Source organism: Pimephales promelas, chromosome 11, assembly GCF_988280905.1.
Source record: "Pimephales promelas chromosome 11, fPimPro1.hap1.1, whole genome shotgun sequence".
Lineage (NCBI taxonomy): Eukaryota > Metazoa > Chordata > Actinopteri > Cypriniformes > Leuciscidae > Pimephales > Pimephales promelas.
In genome coordinates, this window is record NC_142779.1 from 35,637,446 (window position 1) to 35,658,980 (window position 21,535).

General features: G+C 36.5%; 1 protein-coding gene across 1 annotated transcript in view; it reads left to right on the plus strand.

Annotated features, from left to right (window-relative positions):
• The first annotated feature begins 13,600 nt into the window (after positions 1-13,600).
• The window catches only part of sack1b (scaffolding CK1 anchoring protein B), a 38,885-nt gene continuing 30,950 nt past the window's right edge, over positions 13,601-21,535 (plus strand). Inside the window, exon 1 of the mRNA XM_039690366.2 lies at positions 13,601-13,728. The gene's annotated coding sequence lies outside the window, so the exon portion shown is untranslated. The remainder of the gene's footprint in view (positions 13,729-21,535) is intronic.

Below are 21,535 nucleotides of genomic sequence, written 5' to 3' on the forward strand. Positions count from 1 at the left end.
TGTAGAAAATGCATCTTGATTTAAGAATTTTTAAATATTTTTAGGCCTACTGGAAACAACAAGACCTCATGCTGACACCGTCTAAGAGGAGATTCACAGGATCGCAGGTCAGTGGTGTTGAAATCATTTTAAACGAGGCTAATCTGATAAATGACGTTCAGTTGGTAACATCTTGCTGCGACTTCGGATGGATCGATGACACCAGTATTCACATCATCTCACCTTCTGAAAATGAAACAGATTACTGTATGGATGCCAGATGGAAGGGTAGAGATGTATGCTGTAACCACCATCACAACTATCAAATATAAAAAAATTATTCACAATTTATTATTATTATTTTTCCTGCTGGATTTGAATATTGTTATTGTGCTGTTATTATGGCCATCTCTTCTTGATCTGTCAGAGGTGGTGTTGCAGGTCCTCTGCCTCAAGTCAAATGTTAATTTCATTACACTAATTAAGAAATATAACAGGATTACAGAACATTTAATTTAGTGAAACAACATTAGACTATGTGGAAAAAGCTGCTGCACATTGAAAGAGACACTGAAGTATATTTATTTGATATGTCAAATGTTTGTAAAAGTCATGAACCTTTTATACTTAAAGATTTAGCCCACATGATTGAATTTTGTTTTTATACTTCATTTTTAGCACACAAATCAGTACTTGAGTAAAATTACAGATACCCTAATAACATGTTACTCCAGTAAAAGTTTTTAAATACTCCTTTACAACTTTACTAAAGTACAAAAGTACTCGATTTGGATTGTACTTAAGTATTAAAAGTAAATGTACTGATCAATAAAAGTTTATTTTGCAATTTTATTTATTTTTACATTATATATATATATATATATATATATATATATATCAAAATACCTGGGGGAAGAGAAATAATATCATTATTATGAATCAGTCAGTCATGTGGGTATTTATATAATCACTTTCATTTCTACTAATCAAAAAACTATCGACCAAGTGCAAATCATCTCTAAATTGCATTTGAGATTAATTACAATCTGATCACTCAAAGCTCTAAGTGGAGGTGGTTTGAGACAGTCACTTGTAAAAACGTCAGGAAGTTTAGTCCACATATTTATCTATTCTCCTGTCATACGGCATCAGTATATGATGGTATTACATGTGGATGAAGAGCAGTTCACACATAAAGTGCCACATGGGGTTAAAAGAGACACTTTTACTGCATAAAACCAGGGGAATTGTTTATGTGAAAGGTTTGATTTATTACATGCAAAATTCCCCTTTCAATATGGGAGTGACCAACCTATTTGCACATGTGGTTAATTGTGCAGTTATTGACAGTAAATCACCACCATTTGTTAGTCCACAATACCATTAACAGCCTTTAATCTGGACTCAATAACTGAGTATGCTATTATGGTAAATGTTATATATAAATCGCAAATTTTTTCACAAATTTTTGGAAATTACCCTGGAGGGACTGACAAGAGTTTCATCTAAACTAACTTGGCTGTTTCACATTACGGTCTTCTGTTGATCCATCTACACAAGTGGAAAGTAAAGATCTGTCTGAGCTCAGACTTAAGCGCTAAATTTGGCTCCGGCAGGATCATCACGCTCAGTATCTTCCTCATTATCTGTCGGCTGGCTCGCAGGAACGTTTCAGTTTAACACTTCTTTTGACTGGCCCCTGTATTTCTTATTTTGCCTGTCTTCAATACGCCACAAAGAAACTATGAATGAATAAAGCTGAATTTCTACTTAGAGGACAATAAATGAGGTGAACTGAACACAAGCTTATTAAAGAAGGTCTAAGTACTCGAGAGACTGTTCTTTATCCATTAGAAATCACCTGTACACACTTATAATGAGACATTTGAAATATCAGTGACATTTTTGTTACACGACTATGGAGACAATTATGTTGTTAATCCGGCCGACTTGCTTCTGTGTCTAAAGGGCTTGTTATGAAACGGACTGTTAGTGAAGGCTAATGAGAACTGAGAAGCACTGGAGATTGTTTGGTTTCCGAATGTTCAAAAGAGTGAAGGATCAAATTATTTATTTGGAGAGGGACCATGAATTGAAGTAATATTTTTTTTACGGCCAAAATTTGAATAAATAAATTATACTGTATCCTACATCATTCTTCTGAAACTGTAGAGGGCTCCTAGAATTCATTTCCATTGTCGTTATCCTGTTTTCCTCTCTCTCTCGTTTTCCCCTGCTGACACACTACACACATACAAACTCATGCGCTCTTTCATACTTAGCTGTTTCTCATCTCCCTATGCAATCAGTACATTCTCTACCACACCTACCCTGTCTTTCTCTCGGATTAGCATCTCTACTTCTAGTTCCCTTCTCTCTTTTGTCATTTTCCAGATTATCGACTTTGTACACGTGTGTGACCGTTCTCGATTTACTAGTTCTTGTCTTGTCAGAGCTTTAGTACCTACTCGTCTACAGTCTTCATTTGTGTGTTTGTGCTAAACTTGTGCTCTGCCCAGCTCTCCTGCTACCGAACCCTGTGAGTACACCTGTCTACGGCCACCGCTGTTCGCCACACAGATCTTTTTTTTTATCACTTTGGGGTCCTCTCTCCAGTGGTGGAATGTAACGAAGTACAAATACTTTGTTACTTTACTTAAGTACATTTTTCACGTATCTTTACTTTACTTAAGTAGAATAAATAGTGCATACTTTTTACTTTTACTTCGTTACATTTTGCAGCAATTATTCTACTTTCTACTCCACTACATTTCTACAACTTCTGTTACATTTTCATTACATTTTCTAATCAGTTTTTTTTCCCTGCTAAAACGTAATCTGACCGTCCGTCCGTTGCACGTTTGTCTCACCAGTGACGTTTGGTTGCCATGGATACATCAACCCGGTCACACTAAATGCGTCCTGTACGCAGTGCGTTTATCGTGCAATTTATACGCGAAAATTTGTTTTTACATGCATAGGAAACGCACTTTGTGTAATATACGTTTGGTTAGGATTATGGCAAGCCAAGAGGTTCAGAATAACACCATAAATTAATCGCGTTTACTGCCAAAAATAGTTATTAACATTTAGTAAGGATAAGCATGATGTGTAGCTATATTGCCTAATTGCAAGCTTGTTTCAGAAATGGTGACAACAATTTCTTTCCATCATTATTGAACATCATTATAGGAGTATTAGGTTGAATGAGTTAGAATTTAATGTTTTATTAATCATTAGAAAATATACATTATGAGAATAAATTGTTATGCAAGTACTTTTACTTTTAATACTTAAAGTACATTTAAAATCAGGTACTTTTTACTTTTTACTTAAGTATGACTGTCTTTGTGTTACTTCTACTTTTACTAAAGTAAATATTTATCTGGATATTTGTACTTTTACTTAAGTACTGAGATTCAGTACTTCCTCCACCACTGCCTCTCTCTCATCTCTCATCGAGCATAACAGACCTTTGCTAGTTACACTGCTAAGCCTTTTATTCAAGATCTAAAATCATAACATAATTTAATCAATTCTTGCTATATTCAAATATAAGTTTACAAAATAGAAACACAAAACAGTCCATATTATTATAACTGGCTGTTTTCTGTTACACATTGTAGGAATGCAAATTTATTTAAATGTTTAATTTAGATTTCCAATACAATAGTATGTTATATTGAGAAAGTTTAAAAATGATGAGACGAGGAAATCTCTGCAAACGGTAGGGGTGCCCAGCGGGATATTGCTGATTGTCTTGTCTCCTTACGAGAAGTCCTTCTCTTTCTTGTTCTCGTGTCTCATGCCGAGCAGGTTTCAAAAGTTGTACACCTCATTTACATTTTCTTTATTTCAGAGGGTCTCCAGCTCTATGCAATCTCTCCTCCTTGAAACGTATATCAACTACAATGTAAAGTTCCCTTAGTTAGACTTGACTTGATGAGGACTGCAGCTACCAACGGCTCGTGTTTCTCAATAAAGAATCCTGCTGAAGATACAACCAAGTCTCCTGGTCTTCGCTTCTGAGAAGAACAAGTTCACAACAGGTGGTGCCGTGACCCGGATGGAGCTGCGCACCTGAATCCAGATGTAAACACGCTCAACAAAGATCTCAACAAATAATGAACTTTTCTGACTTGAGTTTCAGACAGTATCTTTCTGTACAACTAATAATTTGGTAAGTTTCACTCGATTCAAAGAACCGCTGAAGACCAGTACAAATTTGTTAGTCCACTGCACCACTGCTGTAGAGTTTGGTTAACTGCTGTTATGTTCTAAATATTTCTTTTAGAGATGATTCAGGCAGGGAAGATTAGCATTACTTGCTATTTGGATTTGTTTTTGTTCATCCTCTGTTCACAGAGAAGGTTTGTATTACTTACGTGCTAATATTTTGCATTATCCTCTGTTTCAGACCGGGAAGATTAGCGTAAAGTGTTAGTACTGTAAGTTGTGTTATGCTTTGCTCTGCCAAGGAAGGTTAAGTTAATTTAGTTAACAGACGAGCTGGTTATGCAGTAACGTCCACCACTGAAGTGGTTGCTTCAGGTCGTCTTCCAGATCACTTTTCAGCTCAAGCTGCAAAACTAGTAGCCTTAGCAAGAGCATGCACACTAGCTTCAGGATCAGTTGCCTGTATCTACACAGATTCCAGTAATGCTTTTGGGGTAATTCATGATTTTGGTGTCATTTGGCAAACCAGTTTCTAACTTCTGCTGGATCCCCCATTAAGCATGCTGAATTAGTGAAAGATCTAATGTTTTCCATGAAACTTCCAAAGAAATTAGCAGTGATCAAAAGTGAAAGCACAAGGTAAGCTAAAGGTAATGCTCTTGCTGATATAGCGGCTAAACATGCAACAATACAATTGTGTTCAGGTAGAGCAGCGCAGAAGACAATTGATCTGTACAAAGACGTTCCTCTGTATGAAGCATGGACATGGTTAGACAAAGGAGCCACAGTGGATTCATCTGGTTTCTGGACCAAAGGGGGGAAAAAGTATGTCGCTCCCGAATCACTGCTGCCATATTTGGCTCGACACATACACAGTTTGGGTCACAGAGGTCCTGCAACGATGAATCACAGGATCTCAAATCAAAGGTGGAATCCAAAATTCAGAAACGAAGAGGTCAAGAGGTGAGTTACATGTCAGAAAAATAATGATGTACCAGCAGCACATACCCCAGCTCCACCAGGCAAGGCAAGGCAAAGCACTTTTATTTATAAATAAGCCACTGCTGACCAAAGTGCTGGACAGTCAGTTCAAAAATATAAAATGTGTCTAGAATTTAAGGCCGTTATCAAAGATCACCCCCAAAATGGCCACCAGGGGCCATTTCGTCACCTGCAAGTTGATTACATATCATTGCCTCGTTGTAAGGGAAAAACTGATGTTTTGGTAGTAATAGACAGCTTATCCAACAGGGCCTGCTACATCTGCACTGCTAAATGTCTTGTCACTGATTTTATTCCCAAATGGGGATTACCAGATTGCATTGATTCAGATCAAGGTACACACTTCAGAGGACAGGTAGTCAAGGAAGTGTCTAGAAAGTTGCAGATTAAGTGGAATCTTCACTAGGGTTGGGTATCGAGAATCGAGTATCGATTGGAACCGGGACTAACTTTTCGTTTTTCCCGGAATCGTTCAAAAGTAAAAATTTCGATTCCTAGTTTCGATATTCACAGTCCGCCGAGCGGAAGAAGAAACCGCTGAACAACACCAACGAAGAAGCGTCTACCGGAAGTGTTGGCATAACCGCGCGAGTCGAACATGAGTAGCTTACGTCGGCGGTCCAAAGTCTGGCTTCACTTTTCTAAAAATAACGAAATCTCGGCATAATGCAAAATTTGTGACAAAGGGAGTATTTCCTTCAGAAAGGATTATTTCCTTCCGAAAGACCGTTGGTTAGCAAGGTTAGTTAAACTTTTTTTACCCTGCCTCTTAAAAGAATCGGAATCGAGAATCGTTAGGAACCGGAATTGAAACAAGGAATCGGAATCGGAATCAGAATCGTTCAAATTCAAACGATACCCGACCCTAATCTTCACTGTCCATATAGACCACAAGCATCAGGGCAAGTTGAGAGGTCGAACAGAACAATTAAAGCCAGGCTAAGTAAAATGCGTCTGGAAGGAATACCATGGGTCAAAGCGCTGTCAGCAGTACTGTGTAGTTTGAGAGCGTCCACTAACAGATCAGTAGGACTGAGCCCTCATGAGATTATTACTGGATGCCCATGCAGATGCCAGGTGTGATTGATCTAAGAAATGCATCAGTACACATTGCCTCAGATGCCCTGATCACTTACTGTGAAAACCTCAGAAAGGCCATACAGAATGCCAAAGAAAGAGATGAATCATGTTGGGAGACTCCAGCAGAAGACACACAATCATCCCAGGTCAATGGGTCATGATTAAATCAAATTAAATAATTGGTGGCAATTAACCATATTGTAAAACAAAATGTTGAACAACATTTATGGACATACAACTTCATTGCATCTTTTATTAAAATGAATGGAATAGAATAATGGTCCATCATTATAAAAGTAACAATGCAGAAAGTAATGCAGGACTAACAAGCAGTACTATATCAACACTACAACTAATACTATTAACTAATATGAAAACAAGCTTAACGAATCGGAATTTAGGAGATAGTTCCTTTTTAGGTAATCAATAATTACTTAATGAGATTAGCCTTATAAATAACTATGGTTCAGATCACTAGTTCCTGCATAGTGACTTGGTACATGAGTAATGAGTGATGCATTTTATGACCATGTTGAGAGTAACAAAAAAGACATTTGCTAAAGTCTCATGACGCCTCTCATGACACATTAATGCTGTGATTAGTCATTAATAAGTACTTTTTATAATTTGTAATAATTACGTTCTTAAAGGGACACTCCACCCATTTGCATTAAGCTTTCCATTGTTAGAAACCCAGTCATACTAATGGTCGTGCAAAACTCTCTCATTTTTCCCTGAGACGAGAGAAATCCGTTATTTACCTTTTTCACTTCCTCCTACAATGACAAAAGATCGTCATTTTACGTCATTGTAGGAGGAAGTGTAAGAGGAGGGATTTCTGTAAAGACAAGCACTAGTTCCCACCCTTTCAAACCTGCCCATAGGGGGTTGGGCCTAATGCGCTAACAGACCTATCACAGATCAGTGCCAGTGACTTTGATTTCACCGGCAGAAACTTTGTGAAAATAAGGACAAAGGTACTGAATACGCAGATGGATGCATTATGGAGGATTGGGATTACACATAGTGTCAGCCATCCTTTTGGAAGCTAAGCTCGCAGGCTCTTGTTCTGTGGAGAAAGCTGAGTAGTAGCGGTTACTATCCCCTTTTTGTCCGGCCGTCGATGACCGGGATTAAGCTTTTGCTTTCTGCAGTCGCCATTTCACTGTTTACGTGCACAGCTTTTGTGTTAATCTAACTGAATTCATTCCGATTGGTGAATCTGAGTGTAGTGTTTACATGAACGCTAAACAAGTGATCGGTTTTAACATTGCTAAGAAAATCCCCGCTCCTCCGTGAGAGATACGAAACCGGTGCGTCTCACAGATGTCGCTCATTGGTAATCACGCCACCGGCCTCGCGCCGTTCTCCCGCGGCCCTCACTCGTCCTGCTCGCCACAGTAAACATAAATGAATGGCGACGGTAGAACGCAAAACAATTTCGAAATTTTTCGGGCATGTTTTTCACATTTTCGGGCAGACTCATCACAGAGACTCACTAGTAGCCTATACTGGTTGTTTAACTACTGCGCTCTGTTACCGGTAGCCGTGGTCTCCTAGGGCAGAAAGTGCATTCTGGGAGTTGCTGTCTTTCATCCATATAAGCCAAAAATACATTTTCTGGCTTTTCTCAGTCTAGAAAGCTAAAAATTCTAAAATATTTTCACATTTCTTCTGCATCAATGACCCATTTTAAATACACATTCATCTTTCCAGAGGTGAAGTATCCCTTTAATGATCCCAATCCCATTAGGTAATAATTGATTACCTAATAAGGAACTATTTGACCCCCTTTCGCCTTCAGAACTGCCTTAACTCTACGTGGCATTGATTCAACAAGGTGCTGAAAGCATTCTTTAGAAATTTTGGCCCATATTGATAGGATCGCATCTTGCAGTTGATGGAGATTTGTGGGATGCACATCCAGGGCACGAAGCTCCTGTTCCACCACATCCCAAAGATGCTCTATTGGGTTGAGATCTGGTGACTGTGGCGGCCATTTTACTACAGTCAACTCATTGACATGTTCAAGAAACCAATTTGAAATGATTCGAGCTTTGTGACATGGTGCATTATCCTGCTGGAAGTAGCCATCAGAGGATGGGGACATGGTGGCCATAAAGGGATGGACATGGTCAGAAACAATGCTCAGGTAGGCCGTGGCATTTAAACGATGCCCAATTGGCACTAAGGGGCCTAAAGTGTGCCAAGAAAACATCCCCACACCATTACACCACCACCACCAGCCTGCACAGTGGGAACAAGGCATGATGGATCCATGTTCTCATTCTGTTTACGCCAAATTCTGACTCTACCATCTGAAATCGAGACTCATCAGACCAGGCGACATTTTTCCAGTCTTCAACTGTCCAATGTTGGTGAGCTCTTGCAAATTGTCGCCTCTTTTTCCTATTTGAAGTGGAGATGAGTGGTACCTGGTGGGGTCTTCTACTGTTGTAGCCCATCCGCCTCAAGGTTGTGTGTGTTGTGGCTTCACTGCATACCTCGGTTGTAACGAGTGGTTATTTCAGTCAAAGTTGCTCTTCTATCAGCTTGAATCAGTCGGCCCATTCTCCTCTGACCTCTCGCATCAACAAGGCATTTTGGCCCACAGGACTGCCATCGCATACTGGATGTTCATTCTTTGTAAACCCTAGAAATGGTTGTGTGTGAAAATCCCAGTAACTGAGCAGATTGTGAAATACTCAGACCATGCCACACTCAAAATTGCTTAAATCACCTTTCGTTCCCATTCTGACATTCAGTTTGGAGTTCAGGAGATTGTCTCGACCAGGACCACACCCCTAAATGCATTGAAGACACTGCCATGTGATTGGTTGAGTAGATAATTGAACTAATGAGAAATTGAACAGGTGTTCCTAATAATCTTTTAGGTGAGTGTGTATTAGTTAGTAGTTGCTGAAATGTTAATATAGTACGACTCATCATTTTTTATTACTCCCTGCATAGTTACTTATTAATAAAGTGTCATCAATGAAATTTAAAGTCATACTAGAAGTCTAATACATTTTAATGCCAAACTCTTACATAACTTTGCACACATAGCAGTGCACTTTCCACCAAGACAAATATTTCAAGACATAAATATTTCACGATGAACAGAATCACAGTTGAACCCTTGTGCAACACAACTGATATCATGACTCTCACACAGCTCAACATTGTGCCATAATCTCCATGATATGTTCATTGCAAAATCTCATTACTTTCGATATCGGGGTGAAATATGACCATTGGCAGTTTTTATGACCCCTTTTTTTTATAAGGTGCTTCAATGAATGTGGCAACCTCAATTGTCCTTTAGGGCCATAGAAACGCATATAAACACTCCACAAACATTGAAATAATCACATTTTAGTCAGACGAGTAAGATTGTGTACCGTCATACACACTATTGAAGGAATGCTTGCTGGAACAAGCCGATGCAGATCAGGTGACGTATATTACAGTGTGGGCTGCTGGCATTAAGATTTTCCCTTTCGTATAGTATTACCCGAGTGTGATGCAGTTACCTCCAGGGACAGAAACCTGTTGTGAATGTGTAAATGTGTCTAATGTGGCCTGTAAGACTGCACCTGCTTCTGAGATCCTCAAGCCACAGTGGAACAATGCTGCCAAATGATATGCCTCGTACTACTGGAAAAGCCCTCTGGTGTGTTTGTGACACAAGACTTACCTGTGTGTGTGTGTATGAGTGTACATGTTTTTCTATCCCGGTGAGGACTTAAACCCCATGGAGACTCGTGTCACCGTGGACCTAAATTGAGGAACACATGCGTATATAAATCATACGGAATGAGTGTTTTTTTATATTGAAAATCGTCAAAATGCAGAAAGTTTTCTGTGATGGGTAGATTAGAGGTCAGGTTAGTGCGTTTGTGTCTGTGTTGGGTAGGTTTAGGGGTCGGGTTAGTGTGTACTGTAAAAAACAATTAGTTCAATTTACTTAATTTTATTATGCAAGTAAGCATAACTTAATCACATCAAATCCATTTTTGTCAACTTAATTCTGTCTGGGATCTGAGGAAATGTACTGCCAGAGTGCATTGTGGCATGAATAAATTAATTGTTTTACTATTTTTGGCTTTATTTTACCATCACAATTTTATTTGCTATCATTATTGGGGTTATACTTACAAGAGACCACACATTTCTTATATATATATTTATTGCTTCACTTCCTTTGAAATCAAATAATTGTGATTTAAAGGGTTAGTTCACCCAAAAATGAAAATTCTGTCAGTATTTACTCACCCTCATGTTGTTCCAACCCCGTAAGACCTTCGTTCATCTTCGCAACACAAATTAGGATATTTAACCCTTATGCTGCATTAGGGACATTTTTGGTCTTTTGCAGTTTATTTTCTTTGACCATTTTGGCTGTTTTAATGCGAATGGTATGAAATTTGGCAAAATTGTGACTTGTTGGATACATGTAAAAAATGTGATCCCGTTTTGCAAAATATGTATAACACACACTGTGTAGATCAAATAGTAACACTCAGCACCATAAAGACCAAAAATGGCCCATTGAAACCCATTAAAACGTTGTTTAAATCTGAGGCTGTCAGTAATACATGAAACATGATTTTTGCACAAACATCCTTTCATTTTGAAGCAAAAGCATTATATTTGCATTATATAGTGTATTCCACCAGATGACGTCACTACATATTTATTCCCTATGGGTGGAAATGCACCTTATTTTAGGCAATAGGCAATGTTTAATAGGTGGCCATTTTTGGTCTCTAACGCGCTAAGTGGGATTTTTTGCAAAGTGGGACTGTGATAATCCAAATCTAAAGTTTTCTCTTTGCATTTAGTTTATTGAAAATAATTGAATTTTTGTGTTTTTTCCTCTTATACAAATCGATGGTTTCGCAAACAAAACTGGTAATTAATAGGTTAAAATCCTGAAATTGAATACATTTTTGGTAGTTATGATGAGGACTGATGCTGGTTAAAAGATTTAACTTGGTAAAAGTGGAAAATAATAATAATATATAATATTTTAGGCAATGTTTAATATGTGGCCATTTTTGGTCCTTAATGCACTCAACGGTGTTAAAAATCGAATGCAGCACAAGGGTTAAGATATTAAGATCGCTCCTGCATACTAGTCCATAGGCTTCTTGAGGGAATGAAACTTGCTGGCATCGAAAAGTCATTAAAGACATCGTTAAAATAGTCCAAGTGGCTACAGTGGCTCAATTTTAACTTTATCAAACGATGAGAACACTTTTTGTGCGCAAAAACAAACAAAAATAACGACTTTATTTCAACTATTCACTTCCTTCTCCATGAGCCTGTAGTCAGGTAACGTAGTGTGATTGCGTAAAGCTATGTCACACGTAGGCTCACTATTGGCCGACGCTGGTCATGTGTGTGATGCGTGTGACGTACAATAACAGAAGCTTACGCTATTAAACTAGTAACCTGACTCGCGCAGAGGGAGAAATAAACCAATAGTTGAAATAAAATCGTTATTTTTGTTGCACAAAACGTATTCTCGTCGTTTGATAAAGTTAAAATTGAGCCCCTGTAGTCACTTGGACTATTTTAACGATGTCTTTAATGACTTTTCGATGCCAGCAAGTGTCATTCCCTCAAGAAGCCTATGGACTAGTATGCAGGAACAATCTTAATATCTTAAAAATCTTAATTTGTGTTGCGAAAATGAACGAAGGTCTTACGGGGTTGGAACAACATGAGGGTGAGTAAATACTGACAGAATTTTCATTTTTGGGTGAACGAACCCTTTAATGTTACATTACTGCAATTAATTGGAAGAGAATTACAAAAATGTAAATTAAGTTCCAAGTGCCCAACCAAAGGGAACATTATTGACAATAATGGTGAGAAAAGAACAAGTCAACTAAAGAATGTTGATGCTCTCCCAAAATGTGTATATTAACAATAATATTCAAGATGACTATTTCAAGATGAATAAGAAGAATAATGACTGCAGAAGTGGAAGTAATTAGTGAAAAGTCTATTAATAATTGCCCTGCCTCATAAACCATTTGCCCCGCCATTGGCAATGTGTGGAGAGGGGAAAAATGGTACTCAAACCAGTCAAGTAATGTTTACAAGATTTTTCTGAGTAACGAAGGCATGGCATGCAAACACTTCAGATTACTGCGAAATTTTAAGTAAATTCAACAAATTGGACATTAAGTAAAGTTAACAAAAAAATTCTTAGTAAAAACAGTGTTAGATTTTACAAGGGGTCGGTTTAGTGTGTGTGTGTGTGTGATAGGTAGGTTTAGGGCTGGGGCAGAATAAACAGTTTACAGTATAAACACCATTACATCTGGAGAGTCCCCACAAAGATAGCGAACCAGACTGTGTGTGTGTGTGTGTGTGCGTGTGAAAGAATGCTTTTCCTTGGCAAGAGGAGATAATAATAGGGTTTTTCCCAATTATGTGGATACCGGTCTGGCATGTCTCAAAGACAGCTGATGTTTGCTGCCGAATTTAAGGTTTTTACAGTGCCTGGTCACATGTCCCACCAGTTCATTACGCTGATTTGTGTTTCACAAGCCTTACATGCACTAATAACACATTTTTTGTTGTTGTTGTTGTTTTAAACAGGTTAAAACATGTTATGGTCTCTGTACTCCCTGCATTGTTTGTGTTCTGGTCTTTTCTCTGGTGTCATGTGTGATTGTTACAGCAATTGCTTTTTGTGTCTCACATCCAGAAAAAAACATGAAAACCATTCAGTTTCTTCAGAAATGAAGCGTAATTCTCAATCCTACCAGTGAATCATCACAATGATGATGAAATGTTCAGTTACAAAAGATGTATGGAGATTAACCGACAGAACCGCCCACATGAAACCTCCCTGAGTTTTTCTACATAAAGAATTGAAGTCAAGATGCGTTCATTTATGGGAAGCACACACGTCCCAGAATATTTTTGACAGCCTCCTTGATCTTTTACAAAAGTCCACAATTCACAGAACATAAACAGCGTCAGCATTTCAAAACATGCTTTAAAAAAATGATTTGATTCAGTCAAAAGTTTTCCTCTCAGCAAGACGCCAGCTTTAGCTTCCCACTGTGAACAGGAAAGAAGTCATAGAAACATTGTACATGTCACAATTACAAAACGTCTCACTTTGTCAGTGAGAAGAAGATAGAATCTGTCAGAAATAGAAACTGTCAGCCTTATCTGAGTGAACTATGAACCGACAGGATCGAGACACTAGACGTGAGATAGAGGGGAAGAGGTGTGTCTTCGGTGTGTCGGACAGGTTTACTGCCTCTGGCCAGTGAGACGCTCTTATTATTTGCATGTGAAAACTTGAGTCCCCACCCTTCACCAGGTTCTCAGCACTTCTCATGTTAAAACACATTCAGGTTTTTTTTTTTTTTTCTAATTCTTCGGCTTGTGTCATACCTCATCTGCACTGGAACGACACAGGATAGGAATGCTAAGAGACCCTGCATGATGATTTCCTCTTGAGTAAGTAACTTTTTTACAAACGGCATTGGCTTGAATGTCAGATTTCATGAAGTAGATGTTGAATATAGTTTGCAGACTGGTTACTTTGCAATTTATCTGCTTGTTTTGTTTTTGCATATTGAAAGAAACGTTTCGGTAGCCAAGCACAATGCATGCTATTGCAGAGTGAAAAGGTATAGCATTGACTAAGGGTTCTCACAGACAAACAATGTTTTCTAAACATGGATTTTAGGTCTAGCTTTATCTTGGAATGCACTGATGTCTTTTTTTTATTGCAAACTTTAACAAACATAAGAACAAAACTAGATATAGTTTAATAGTCAGCAAGAAAAATAATATAATTTACCTATTGAAAATGATTTGCCAAGAAAAAGGGCCTATTATGAAGCGCTGATGTCTTTGAAAAGTTGCCTGAAATCTCTCAAAATTGTTTTGAATGAAGTGTTTAGTGAAATTGTGCTTTTGCAAGTGAATGACTTTTTAATGATCTTTTGAATATAAATGTTGCGTATAAAATTGTGAGATTGCAAATGAACGCAATCATGTATACTTGACATAGGACTTCATTGCGTCTGTTGTCGAACTTTACTGTCCCTATTGCACACAGATCAGTTCAGTTTTTAGACTAATTATTGTAGAACTGTATATTTCCATAGAGAAAAGAGTCGCAACCCTTGGGGCGATAGTAACGGCCAATATAATGACTCTCTCCCACACAACTCTCATAAACTGCAAATTTAATTTTCATAAAAATGTGCCTGTAATCTTTCAAAATGTGGAATTAAACTAACTTTTTATATAAGTTATATATATACAGTATAAGTATCATACACCAGTGAAGATAATATCATTGCTGTAAAAAGTTTTTCACAAAGAAACGTGTTAAACTCCCAGCATTTAGTTTTGGCTGACTAAACCTGTAGTCAGCATTAATCTAAACAGGTGGGGCTGAGATCACTCCAGCGCTGAGCACCGCCTGTGGACATCTCAGCACCTGCTCGTCAGGTCCAGTCAAGTGGAATAAATGAATTATGCTTGATGAGATGAATATGAAACATGAGTAACTCTGACGTATTCTGGGAAATAACATTTAATGGCATTAAGGTTTTCTATTGTATGTATTTCTGAATGCATGTTACAGTTTTGTTCACCTGTCCCTAATTGGTACACTCATTCTTATAAATAAAGGTTCTTTATTGGCATCAAGAACCTTTAACATTCACTGAAACTTTCCATTGCGCAAAAGCTTATTTATAGGGAAAACAAGAAAAGAAACTGAAAATGAAACACAAAAACACCAATACAACGTGACAGACAGTTTCCAAAATTAATTATCTGGTTGTTTCTGAAGAACTCTTAATCCCTAATAGGTTTTTATTTTATTTTTTTTACTCTATGAAATCCTTAATGTTGACTAATTCCACATCAAAGGTCTATTGACTCGCCCACAGTTTCATTAACAGTCTTAATTTGTGTCTTTGAAGGTGAAGTGCATCATTTCTATGCCACTAGATACATTTTAAAAAATCGCATACGAACTGTAAATTTATCACTATATTATGGTGGATATTTTGCCAGGTTTTTTTAGTGACCGACTCTTAAAAGTGTGAATGGACTATAGTCACTATAGCATTGATAATCACTCCAGAGCTGCAGGATAATTATGTTATGACAAAGATGATCGTCCAGTGTCACCAAACCCTTAATTCTCTATAGTGACTATCCATAGGGTTTGTCCATATTTTACCCAAAATTGGGTTAAAACAACCCAGCATTTTTTAGAATGTAAGCATTGAGATATAACCATTGAGGGATAACCATTGAGAAATAACCATTAAGATGCAACCATTGAGATATAACCCCTGAGATATAACCATTGAGATATAACCATTGAGGGATAACCATTGAGATATAACCATTAAGATGCAACCACTGAGATATAACCATTAAGAAATAACAATTGAGGGATAACCATTGATATATAACCATTACGATGCAACCATTGAGATATAACCACTAGAGGGATAACTATTGCGATATAACAACCATTGATATATAAACACTGAAGGATAACCATTAAGATATAACCATTGAGATGCAACCATTGAGATATAACCATTGAGATTTAACCATTGAGATATAACCACTGAGGTATAACCACTGAGGGATAACCACTGAGGGATAACCACTGAGGGATAACCATTGAGGTATAACCATTGAGATATAACCATTGAGATATAACCATTGAGATATAACCACTGAGGGATAACCATTGAGATATAACCATTGAGATGAAACCATTGAGATATAACCATTGAGATTTAAACATTGTGGGATAAGCACTGAGGGATAACCACTAAGGGATATAACCATTGAGATATAACCATTGAGGTATAACCATTGAGATTTAACCATTGAGATATAACCATTGAGATATAACCACTGAGGGATAACAATTGAGATATAACCATTGAGATGAAACCATTGAGATATAACCATTGAGATTTAAACATTGTGGGATAAGCACTGAGGGATAACCACTAAGGGATATAACCATTGAGGTATAACCATTGAGATTTAACCATTGAGATATAACCATTGAGATATAACCACTGAGGGATAACAATTGAGATATAACCATTGAGATGCAACCACTGAGGGATAACCATTGAGATATAACCATTGAGATGCAACCATTGAGATATAACTATTGAGATTTAACTAATGAGGGATAACCACTAAGGGATATAACCATTGAGATATAACCATTGAGATATTGAGATATAACCATTGAGATTTAACCATTGAGATTTAACCACTGAGGGATAACCACTGAGGGATAACCATTGAGGTATCACCATTGAGATATAACCATTGAGATATAACTATTGAGATATAACCATTGAGATATTGAGATATAACCATTGAGATATAACCATTGAGATATAACCACTGAGGTATAACCATTGAGATTTAACCATTGAGATATAACCACTGAGGGATAACCATTGAGATATAACCATTGAGATTTAACCATTGTGGGATAACCACTGAGGGATAACCACTAAGGGATATAACCATTGAGATATAACCATTGAGATATAACCATTGAGATTTAACCATTGTGGGATAACCACTGAGGGATAACCACTAAGGGATATAACCATTGAGATATAACCATTGAGATATAACCATTGAGATTTAACCATTGTGGGATAACCACTGAGGGATAACCACTAAGGGATATAACCATTGAGATATAACCATTGAGGTATAACCATTGAGATGCAACCACTGAGATATAACTATTGAGATTTAACCAATGAGGGATAACCACTAAGGGATATAACCATTGAGATATAACCATTGAGATATTGAGATATAACCATTGAGATATAACCATTGAGGGATAACCACTGAGGGATAACCACTGAGGGATAACCATTGAGGGATAACCACTAAGGGATATAACCATTGAGATATAACCATTGAGATATAACTATTGAGGGATAACTTTAGACCTCCTTGATGGGCGACATTTAAAGGTGCCCTAAAATTTGAAAATAAATTTTTCTTGTCATAGTTAAATAACAAGAGTTCAGTACATAGACATGACATACAGTGAGTCTCAAACACCAGTATTTTTCCTTCTTATTTAAATCTCGTTTTTTTTTTTAAAAAAAACACCCCTGAAAAAAAGGCGAATCTCCACATAACACCGACTGTGACACAAAAGTCGGGATCATTAATATGTACACCTCCAAAAGTTTGCATGTCAGCTCATGTTCAATGCACAGAGTTGCCAACTTACCCCCTTTGTCACTATTTTTAGCGACTTTTCAGATCCCTTTAGCGACATTTTTTCAATAAAGCGACAAGCGAATTTTTTAGTGACTTTTTGGACAAACCTCAGTAACCTCCAAATGTTGCCAGTTCTGTCCTGCGAGCGCGAGCTCTAGCTTACTCTGTCGTCACTCTCTCTCTCTCTCGCTGCGTCTCCCTGTTTAGTGAATGAGCGCACGGACGCTGACAGACTCGAATGAGCAGTGTTTTTCCACAGACTTATCTTATCCCAGATCACTTATCTGCTTTTCTTTTGTTTTATATTTAAAGAATTTAGCTTATAACTTGTAACACTCAGAGCAGAGCTTATTCATCCGGTTCCCTAAAAAAAAAGAAAGGAAAGAAAAAATATGATATTAAATAGAGCATTAATTTAGAGAGAAAACACACTAGGCTGACAGAACGCAAGTATGACACGATGACATCATTGATATGTGTCAATTGGCGTATGACGTCATCTAGCGACATAGCTACTTTTTGGGAAGCCCTAAGCTACTTTCCTTTGAAAACAGTTGGAAACAGTGACTCATCTGAAGCTCTGCAAGTGCAGAAACAAGCGAGGATATAGGGAAAATGGCAGATCATGGAGACATGTTCCAGGCTGTACAGGGGAATTTTCATACCCTTCCCACAGAAAAGAAATGTCAACAGGCATGGTTGATGTTTATCTACAATCTGATACAATCTTAATTCGAAGTTGTTTGCTAGCTCTGCCCATTTCACCACAGACTTATTTTCTAGCCTGGGACAATATCAAGCCGGCCTCTCTCAGCGTCTCATACTGAAGAAGGGGAAATTCCAACTATATTCCTGCAAGCAGTAAACAAGTGATTTTATTATCGATAATATACACTGACTTATCTAGATCCAGCGCAAGATCCTACTACAGTAACCATAGCAAACTCCAAGTTGCGAGCATACATAACTAAATGGTATGACAAAGTATTTACGCTGAGGTTAATATTTCTTGCCTGTGTTGTCATATAATACTGTAGATACATATGTAGATTCCATTTTGTCAAATAATTTTACTTTCGTCTATTTCTTCAACATGTCGGGGACTAACTATGTTAGTTTAGTTGCTCACAGATAATGTTAGCTCACTCGATCCTTCTAGCTAACGTCACATTCTCCACCACATAAGTTGAAGCGATTTATTTGTCAAAGCATCTAACGATAGTCCATTTGTTAAAATGTTTTATTTTTTGAAAATTGGCGTATGATTATTTTGCACGCTTGAATTGCAGGGTGTGTGAAGTGAAACAGCCAATCAGAGCAGAACTCTGTAATTATATATATTTGTTATCACAACATATTTGTCAAATATAAATATGTCATATTTTGAATATGTCAAATCAACTTTATAATAATTTATTTAGTTGAGATAACTTATTATTTTGAGTTTCTGATGGATAAATTAATCTACTTCATTGTATTAACTCACTTTTTCCAGTTCAATCAACTTAAAATCTTAAGGCAACCCAGATTACTTACTTTTTTAAGTTAAACCAACAATATTTTTTACAGTGTAGTAATCACAACATTTTTTCTTTTGTCAAATCAACTTAAATAATTTATTTAGTTTAGATAACATATAATTTTGAGTTTCTGATGGTTAAATTAATCTCCTTCATTGTATTCACTCACTTTTTCCAGTTCAATCAACTTAAACTTTTAAGGCAACCCAGATTACTTACTTTTTTAAGTTAAACCAACAATATTTTTTTACAGTGTAGTAATCACAACATTTTTTCTTTTTTCAAATCAACTTAAATAATTTATTTAGTTCAGATAACATATATTTTTTGAGTTTTTGATGATTAAATCATTTTCCTTCATTGTATTCACTCACTTTTTCCAGTTCAATCAACTTAAACTTTTAAGGCAACCCAGATTACTTACTTTTTTAAGTTAAACCAACAATATTTTTTTACAGTGTAGTAATCACAACATTTTTTCTTTTTTCAAATCAACTTAAATAATTTATTTAGTTCAGATAACATATATTTTTTGAGTTTTTGATGATTAAATCATTTTCCTTCATTGTATTAACTCACTTTTTCCAGTTCAATCAACTTAAACTTTTAAGGCAACCCAGATTACTTACTTTTTTAAGTTAAACCAACAATATTTTTTACAGTGTAGTAATCACAACATTTTTTCTTTTGTCAAATCAACTTAAATAATTTATTTAGTTTAGATAACATATAATTTTGAGTTTCTGATGGTTAAATTAATCTCCTTCATTGTATTTACTCACTTTTTCCAGTTCAATCAACTTAAACTTTTAAGGCAACCCAGATTACTTACTTTTTTAAGTTAAACCAACAATATTTTTTTACAGTGTAGTAATCACAACATTTTTTCTTTTGTCAAATCAACTTAAATAATTTATTTAGTTCAGATAACATATATTTTTTGAGTTTTTGATGATTAAATCATTTTCCTTCATTGTATTAACTCACTTTTTCCAGTTCAATCAACTTAAACTTTTAAGGCAACCCAGATTACTTACTTTTTTAAGTTAAACCAACAATATTTTTTTTACAGTGTAGTAATCACAACATTTTTTCTTTTGTCAAATCAACTTAAATAATTTATTTAGTTCAGATAACATATATTTTTGAGTTTCTGATGGTTAAATTAATCTCCTTCATTGTATTTACTCACTTTTTCCAGTTCAATCAACTTAAAATTTTAAGGCAACCAGGTTACTTACTTACTTTTTTAAGTTAAACCATCAATATTTTTTACATGACCCTTCCAGATAAGGTAAAAACAGACCGTTTCATTCTAGGGCCAATTTCTAGAGTTGAAAGTGGACCTGTAAAACCATTTTAACATTATAAATGCCCCTAAATAAGCCACATGCCCTCTATGTCAGAGATAAAATTAAAACATTATTTCAACACATACTAGATTTTTAACTATCTACGCACTGGGAAGCCCTGACTCCGTACCAAGGCAGCGTGATGCAATAACATTAACATTTTCTCACATTTCAGATGAAGAAATGTTAATAACAGATCAGCTTTCTCATTACAGGAACACTGAGTCACTCAGTTTCATCATCAGCAGAACATGCAACATCTGGAGACTATACTCAGTTAAATGAGGACTCTTTAAAAAAAGAAAAGTTTTACATATAATTAACAGAATAAAATGTTCTACTTTCTATTGCAACTTGGTGTCAGGTGGTTTAAAAAAGAGGAAATGGCCACAATGATGTGATATTATGGCCACATTTACATTGCATGATTTAAGTGACCAAATTCAGATTTTTTCAGATTGGATATCAACAACGACCTTGTAAGCAGGAAAAAAGCACAAGGATTCTGGAAATCTCTGATCGGTTTTAGTCCTCATTCATATGTGGAAATAAATCTGATATGAATCGGACATGGGCATTTGCGCTTGCCATCTAAGCAGACAGATCAGATGTCAAAGAAAGTCGCACGTTATTAAAAAGCGTCTGACATCATCCCATGTGGACACCAACCGCAGCAACCGCAACCTCTTTCCTCCACCTTAAGGGATCAATGTTTTGCTGACATTTAAAGATGCTGCGGAAAGTAAAAGCTTGTATTATCATTTTGTGTCGCTCTTTTTTACTCTTTGAAAGTGACCCATATCCAATATCTATGGAAGCTTGTTTCTGCCACAGAATAAAAAATAAAGATAATTGTGACTTTTTACCTCACAATTGCGAGATATAAATTCAGAATTGCGAGAAATAAACTTTATATCTTGTTTATATCTCACAATTCTGACTTCATAACACACAACTGCGACTTTATATTATGCAATTCAGAGATAAAAGGACAGAATTGCTTCCATAGATATCGAATATGGGTAAGTTTTAAACATATAGTCAACAAATCGAGATTTGGGCATTAAGACCTGCAGTGTAAATGCGGCGCATATCTTTGAACAGCTCACGAGTGTGATGGTATTGATGTGTGGG